The 8311-nt window shown below is 42.0% G+C and overlaps 1 pseudogene; it reads right to left on the bottom strand.

Annotated features, from left to right (window-relative positions):
- Nucleotides 1-4540: 4540 nt before the first annotated feature.
- On the bottom strand, nucleotides 4541-6661 carry LOC121179500 (annotated as a pseudogene).
- Between the last annotated feature and the right edge of the window lie 1650 nt (nucleotides 6662-8311).

An 8311-nucleotide genomic window follows, 5' to 3' on the forward strand; every position in this document is an offset into this window, starting at 1 on the left:
GTTTTGAATTTAATTGACTCAGTAGCATGTTTTATTCAGATGGACAGAGAATGGCAGGAAAGGTAGGATGGACCCAGGCCGCTGGAAGACTGTGCTGATGTGGGACTTTGAGCCAAACTAACACAGTTGCTGTGATTAGGGACGCCACCTCTGAACTGTGGGCATGTTGAGGACAAAGTGGTGGATTTTGTGTCTTGAAGAATGAATGTGGAGTCAGTTGGGTTGTTGGGAATAGTGAGCATAAAAATAAATTGGTTGCAAGACGGATGCAAAAAACTAAAATTCAACATACTTGACCACAGCCCCAACTGATGGTCTGTCTCGCCATGTTAGTCTGACAACTTTAAGTGGATCTGCTGATTTTATCAGGTTGCCCTATGGTTAGGAAACATTATTTTTTAGATACAGTTTTCAGAACCTGTTAACGTCGCTGCTTAGGAGGTGACACTGAGGTCTGGGCAGCCTAATATGTTTGTCTAAGTAGCTGTCTTGAGTAAAACAGCTTAAGACTCTTTTTTGAAATTATTTATCAAGACACACCAAACATCACAGTGGTCAAAACTTATATCACTGATCCACATCAGTACGCAAGGCACAGAACACTGTTCTAGTTAGTAAGTTAAGTAAATGTCTCCTTCATTTGAACAATTGGATGGACATGAAACTCTGAATCATCTGTAGAAAGGATGAACAAATGTTTTAGAAAATGTCTGGCTCTTTGATAAAAAGTCAAATGTGCCTGAGGGCACAGAAACCGAAGGAGAGAAATTAAGTAAGACTCCCAAGGTGTGCTTAAACCAAACATCTCTTCATTTAGCATAAAAGTCCCGCTGAGGCTCATGGGTATTGTAGGATTTAGAGCCATCTGCCACATCTGACTCAAGGAAAAAAACATAATTACTCAGAAAGCAGAGTGAAATAATTTGAAAATTAATTAGACAGGTCTCCCGAAACAACTGAAGATGCATGCACAGCACTGGCGTAGAAAACAGGTTTCCACAGTCATAACAGCTTATATGTGAGCATTTTCACTACCAAGAAATAAAGCAGCTATTTGCATAAAACACACATTCTTCCCCCTATTTTTTGTAACTGTACGCAGCCTTTGACAGACAGCCGTGGCAGCTAACATGACACATGTTTGACTGAGAAACAGCAGCTAACAGAATTGATATTGCTAAACAAAGGCATACACACAGTTAGCTCTACAGGTCAAGAGAAATGACTGACAGCAGGGGTTGAACTTAATAGTACTGAGGCCTTCTCACACAATTATCGTTTCTCATTTATCTATAATATGTATTATATTAAATCCGTATGCATTAAAATCTTGCTCTTTCCTCAAAACATACCAGACAATGGACATCTGCCAGATGTGCTAAATTAATTTATTAGCGGTAAAGCTTCACTCCTATCAAACAGTGTCGAAACAGGATTTAATCACTATTATTGATCAGCCACACAGGCTCGTGAAAAGAGACTCAATATCTTTTTGTCTAGAACATTGGAAACATAACAGTGTGACACATTTTCCACCCAAAGCCGCCAGTCTGCTCCTCAATCAGCTGATCTTTCACTGATTCAGTTCATTAAAGAGCCTGAAACACACAGTAACCCCGTGAGCAGTCTGACCTTAAGTGACATTTATTCTTGCAGTTTCAATGTAAAACCGGCCACAGCCTTCATAAAACCTGGAGCTCTGACCAGATCACTGGAGCTAACAGCTAATTCTGCACTCTGAGCTAACAGGCATGGTTCCTCTTTGAGTGACAAAGAACACTCAGGTACCATAAAGATGAACCACACCCAACTCAGGGGCTAACCTGAGCACAAATATGCAACAAAAATGCATATTTTGTCTTCAGTAAATGTGAGAATTCATTGCAAGGTTTGCAAGGTATGTTTGTGTGCCAGGACACGTTCGGGCATACATGCTTACTTAAGGGCTTGTTGATGTGCGTCAGCTCGGCAGGATGTGCAGCTGTGGCACTCTGCTGTATGCTACAGGCATCAAATTATGCATGCCATGTGATGCAGCTGGTGTATGTTGTGCACAATAATCTAAGCAATATTCTTTATACATAAAACCCTTTTAATCCAAGTTATAAAGTCCGTCACAAAAAAACCAAATGGTGAAACTTCTTCTTTAAGGTTTTGCATCAGCAGGCATCCATGAAGTTGCATTACTGCCAGCTACTGGATTTAACTGCTTCTCAAAATCCTCAAATTCTCCTTAAAAGACCAGTTCTCACTAGAAAATCATAAAATTAACCTCATCCTTGCCCACTTTCACCACTGTCAAGAATGTTTTTCAGTCCTGTTCCTGTTAAGTTCCAAGCATGAGGACAAGAATAAAAGTAAAAAAAAATAAATAAATAAAAATTGTGGTAACTGGTGCTCTTCCAGCTCGTCCCCAGTCCCTCTGTTTCTGTCTTCTGCCCCACTGCCTGACTGAGCACATCAGACCTACAGCCATGTCGACTGAAACAGATGACTTTTAATTGCATTCAGCCATTAAAGCAAACTGGAGCTGAGAGCAGTTCACCATTTCCACTTCACCACTGTGACGTGCCGGTTGTTCCCATTACAGAGAGTGTTACTGCTGTCAGGGTCTGTTTACCTCACCTGACACGCACGCACGCACGCACACACACACACACACACACATACACACACACACAACACACTGCCCCTTAGGTCATACAATTACACAGATAAAGAGGAAGAAGCTTTCACTCAAGCAGCACAGAGTGTGGTGGCAGCACACACATTCACAGGTAACAGCGCACTCTGTACTCTGTCATCCTCATTTTCTACTGTTATGCTGCACATGACCACACATTGCAACTGTAAAGAGGCCTCAGATGCATCAGACACATCCTTCCTATCAGCTGTGTCAGCATGAGTCTCCAGCGACCACAGCAGAGTCAGAGCTACTGTAGCTGAATCAGTTTGTTGTATCTGTACATCCATTCAGTAATGTCCTCTGATCTCTGACCTCTACAAAAGTTATTTGAATTCTATTTAATATTTTGTGGTTAATACTTGTTATTACAGTATCTTCTGTCTCTTTTTTCTTTCCTGTAGTTGTGTTTTTCCCAGACTGTCTTCCCATGAAAAAAATTCCTGCTGCTGCTGAGCTCTTAGATTTCCCTGTTTCCCCTCCGTCTTCACTTCATAATGATGTTCAATACTCCATCCTGCTGTTGTTGCTTGTTTTAGTCTGCTTGGTTTAAAGACTAAAGTGCAGGCTGCTCTGTGTGCGATCTGTAGCTGGCACTTGTTGCTGTGTTGTGGTCCACGTGGCGAGGGGACCTCCACTCCCAAAACACGACTGCTGGCTGATGAAGTTTACATTTAAATTTGATTATGATCATGTTTGCTTGTTGTTGTTGTCAGATTGTTGATGTAAAGGTGTTTGGCAGACAACACTTTGGACAACATTTTGGATATGTGGAGATTACCAGGAGCACCAGTATCATAACCTGCCACACAGACTTTCAGTGACAGAGCTTTTCAGTGTCCTTTATATATTTTCTTGTACACTGCATTATGCTATACTTTTCTCATTGTGAACATATGTCATGTGGCACTCTGCCCCAAGTTTATTTATTTATTTTTATCAATCATAACTCAAACAGGAGTAAATTGTGCTTTTGCTGGGGACTATTTTCAGTGCTGGTTTAACATATATTTGGTGTTGCATATGTCATGATGTAGGCATCGTGTAATTCTCAAGGGCACAAGAAAGAAGCCATAATTAGAGATAAAACCTGAAACAGTAGACATGGTAATACATCTGTTCAGCAGAAATGTTTCTTTACCTGGTGCCGTAAATCACCACCCACCCCCAAATTCATCTTGCAGTGCGCCTGGGGAGAACCAGTACTGTAATTGGTGGGAATTGGCCCACTTAAACGCTCAGGCACACAGCAGGAAGGAGGAGGCTGCTGTTGATGTCGATAGTGATTACAGCTGCAGGTTAAATCTCCTGAGCTGCCGACAGACTGAACCTGAATCTCTCTGCAGGCCGTCGTCACCTTGAACAGCCGACCTGCTGCCCGTAATACAACCTGACAGGGACGAGCAGCCAAGGAGAGGAAGACAAAGCTTCAGAGCACACCCACTTTTATTTGGTTTCTGCTACTTACTGCCCTCCACTGCAAACAGATCAGAAGTGAAAGCCTCCATGTTCAGACAGTCAGCCCAAATGAGTTTGATTTGCACATTAGGAATTCATCTTTTTTTTGTATTATACATCAAAACCCTGTCCCTTTTCTTAACAGATCTCATTCTAATTAAGCCTCATTTCTGACGCTATTCATGACCTTGGATACTAATCATGACTACTCGAAAGCTGCAGCTGAAGGAGGGACACTACACTGGGTTAGGTGCAAAAGATTATAACTAAAGACAAAAGGGTAAAATAAGAGAGCAAACAAAAAAGCTGGGTCTTGTGCTGGGGTGTAAGAGAGCGTGTGGGCTGCATAAGAAGCCACTTATATGGACCCAGCTCACACCTTGACACAGGTGTCCTCAATCAGTCATCACTGAGCTGCACCGGGAACACAAAGACACAGAGAATGACACATGATATTTGTTTAATCCATACAAATATGTGCCAGCCCCCTCAGTAAGCATGTTTCCCAAAAGATGTTGAACTATTCCTTTAATTCTGTAACCGTCTCATTATTTTCATTGTTTCCTGTGTGGGACCAGAATGTGATGTCTGTCTTTTTTAATCAACAATCCAAGTAGGTCCTGTTTCCAATCCAGCTAGGTGGAAACAGTAGTTTAAAAAAAAAAAAAAACAATTTCACTGTGAGCCCAGTGGTTAAGTGTTTCATGGCGGCCTTTGGTGTCTGGTTACACAGAACCAAAAGCCAACTCGATCCAGTCTTTTAGATAAGGACCACAACTAATGTGTCAACTGTGTGTGAGACACGGTAAACTGAAGCCATGTACAGCACTACTCACATAATCATCATGATGTTTAACTGCACTGTTTTGCTATTACAAAGGCAGTAATATCTTCAGTGGACGGACATTTCAGGACATTTTGTACAGTCTTTTACAAAATACGGACACAGCTTGTTGTTGGATCAGGATGAGAGAATGACAGTTTGCCTTTGTCTCTCCACGTCTCACACTGGTCAGACCTTCAGACTGGATGAGGTCTGCATGATCTGCATTTGGATCCAGAATCACAGGAGTGTAGGAGACCATGTCCTTCATCTTATTCCAGATGTTGAAGGTCAGGTTGCCCAGGTGTTTGGCCACATCTATCAGAGCTCCTGAGACCAGCTCTGGATCATCCAGCAGGGGGCGATGCTGGACTCTTTTGACTGCAGCCTTGTGTGTGTGACTTAATTTGAAATGAAAACTTATCATACATAGAGTACGATCTTTATAAAGTCATACTCTGTAAATTAAAAAAATCCATTGTCTTTTCAGTCTTAATCATTCCCAGTGACTTGATGATAGAACACGTACATAATTTACAGCACAAGTCCTCGTCACTTTTAATAACAGTCAATATGGAAAACAAGTCAATCGTGTATAGTGATCAGTGGCAAGTTTTTGTTAGTGGTTAAGTATGGAAACAGCGTGTGTGTGAAGGTGTGTATGTGTGTGTTAGGATCAGAGAATGGCAGTTTTCCTTTGTTCCAGTCCAGATGAACTCTGATCCTCTGGAGCTTCTTCTTCACTGACAGAACAGTTTCTGTACCTGGCAGTGAGCACGCTTTGTATTCACCTTTATAGAACAGCATTCTCCGTAAACCACACTGTAAGGCTGTTTCCTATGGATCCAGAATCACAGGAGTGTAGGAGACCATCTCCTTCATCTTGTTCCAGATGTTGAAGGTCAGGTTGCCCAGGTGTTTGGCCACATCTATCAGAGCTCCTGAGACCAGCTCTGGATCACCCAGCAGGGGACGCTGCTGGACTCTTTTGACTGCAGCCTTGTAGTTCTGCAGGAATGAGACGTCTTCAGCTCTCAGATCCTTTTGTGTGGCTCTGATTGTGTTTGACAGAGCTGCTATCTCTCTGCTCAGAGCCTCAATCTTCTCCTTCATCATCTGACTCTTCTCCTCCTCTTCCTCCCTCAGAGCAGTGATCCTGGCCTCCTCTTCCTCTTGTAGAAACTGGTGAAGCTTCTTAAACTGCTCCTTAATCTGCCTTAATGTGTTCTGCTGTTTGATCACAGTTTCCTTTAACTTGTTTAAAGAGCTTCGGTTTCTTCTTTACTGGTTTCAGGTCTCTCTGGAGCTCCTCTCTGTGATCCTGTGCAACTTTATTGATGGGTCTGACTTTGTGGTCAGTGTGTGTTTTTGAATCTCTGCAGACAACACACACTGGCTCCTGATGGTCCAGACAGTTTCTCAGAGTGCAGACTGCAGAGAGGCTCAGACCCTGCTAAAGCTCTCTGGTCTCTCTCCAGTGAGAAGGCCTCACACAGGCTCTTTAAAGCCAAGTTACAAGGTGGATCAGTCTTTAATGATCTCCTCTTACAAATTGGACAGTCTGTTACTGGTTTCTCTCTCCACCATCTCTGCAGACAGTCTTTACAGAAGCTGTAGTTACGTGACAGAACAACAGGATGTTTGAGGATGTCACAGCAGACAGGACAGGAGAGACCCTCCTCTGATCGTGAAGCCATTTTCTCTCTGAGTGTAGCTGTACTCCAGGCACACAGTTAAAACTGAAACTGAGTCAACCACTTCAGAGTTTAGCAACTTCTTTATACCTTTTCTTTCAGATGAGATTTTTCTAAGATTCCAGCCACTCCAGTACTCCCAGTATTCCCTCTTGTTTTTTTTTTTCAGCTGTGTAGATGATCTGACAAATGCATGCTTCACATACAGGTTGCATTTAGTTACCAAGATGTAACTAAAACTAAGACAATTAATCATCATTTTCATCAAAAGATTAAGACCAAAATTCACACTGGTGAATGAAGAGAATATATTTATACAAAAAAGATTAGGGAAAACTCATTTTTCACAATTTGATATTAAAATTACACTGACTTCTTATAAATTAAACCACTGGTTGGATTAAAAACTGTATCAGTACTGTATCTCAGCATGTGCCTCCATCTGCTGGTCCAGGAGTGAAGCAATGTTATCATCAGTGCAACCTATTGCTCTGGGTGCGTTATCATTTGTCAGGATGACGCTTGGCATTGATAAGGCTTCAGGATTGGTTTCGTTAGCTGGCGGCTATTGATCGTCCCTTCTTTCTAATTGAATACACACACTCCTGGGTATTGATAACAAAGAGCTATAATTTGATACAACAGTGGCGGGTATCGATTGGTGAATCTGATAATGTTATCAAGCGGTGGGGAGTATTGAAAAATGCGATAGGAGGGTATTGATATGTCTGCAAGTTCAACAAGGGGAGGTCAACAGAGGGGGCGATGGCAGTCACACAACAGTGTGTGTGTGTGTGAGCGTTTAAAAGAGTCATCTTTCTTTCTGCTAGAACACCTGTTCTATGTTCTGTGACCTGCAAGAACATCAAAACAAAACAAAACGCCATATTAGATTCAATGAGGTGGGTGGAATAATTTGTACTCCAGCATCTTTCATGGTATGTTGGACATAATGTACATTTCCACAGCTAAAATAATGTCAATACTATAACAGAGTCCTGTTAAATGCTATTTAACTAACATTCAGCTAGCTACCTAATCTCGAGCTTTGAAGCCTGCTCAAACATGGTGGGTGTTTTTTTTTGGAGTTTGCACCAAGTGAGCAGCTTCCATAGGAGGGAACGGGGCGCCATCTTTGAACCCAGTGTCCAGTTCCCCTTAACACATCCTTACTTGATCTGCTGTAATGTTGAAAAGCCTACCTGTGCAGGACGGGCTGAGTTTAACTGACAACACAGTGGGGTTTTTGTCCCACATGGTGAATTCTGCGGACAGAGCAGTATTTTCTCCCATGAGTCATGATATAATATTATTAATAAAATGTGTCCGGTGAAAGAAAGATGGAGACAGGAAGACAGAGCATGAGGAGGTGAAGGGGTGAGAGAGTGTGAGAGAGATGAGAGAGGATCTAAGCTAATTACACAGAGATAAATGCTGAGATGAGCATTTGTGCTGAGTGCCTCTGAAACGTGTGTGTGCGTGTGTGTGCATCATTTGTCATACTGGTATGGAGGTTACTATAGTCTCTATATTTTATCTTTGTACTGCAGCTGATGACTGCCTGTCACATAATACAAATTGATTCAAACTGCTTCAAAGATTCAGCTCCTCTCACAGCTTAACTCAAATTCCCAGCGGAAATAAGACATTAGT

Source organism: Toxotes jaculatrix, chromosome 3, assembly GCF_017976425.1.
Source record: "Toxotes jaculatrix isolate fToxJac2 chromosome 3, fToxJac2.pri, whole genome shotgun sequence".
Classification (NCBI taxonomy): Eukaryota; Metazoa; Chordata; class Actinopteri; family Toxotidae; genus Toxotes; species Toxotes jaculatrix.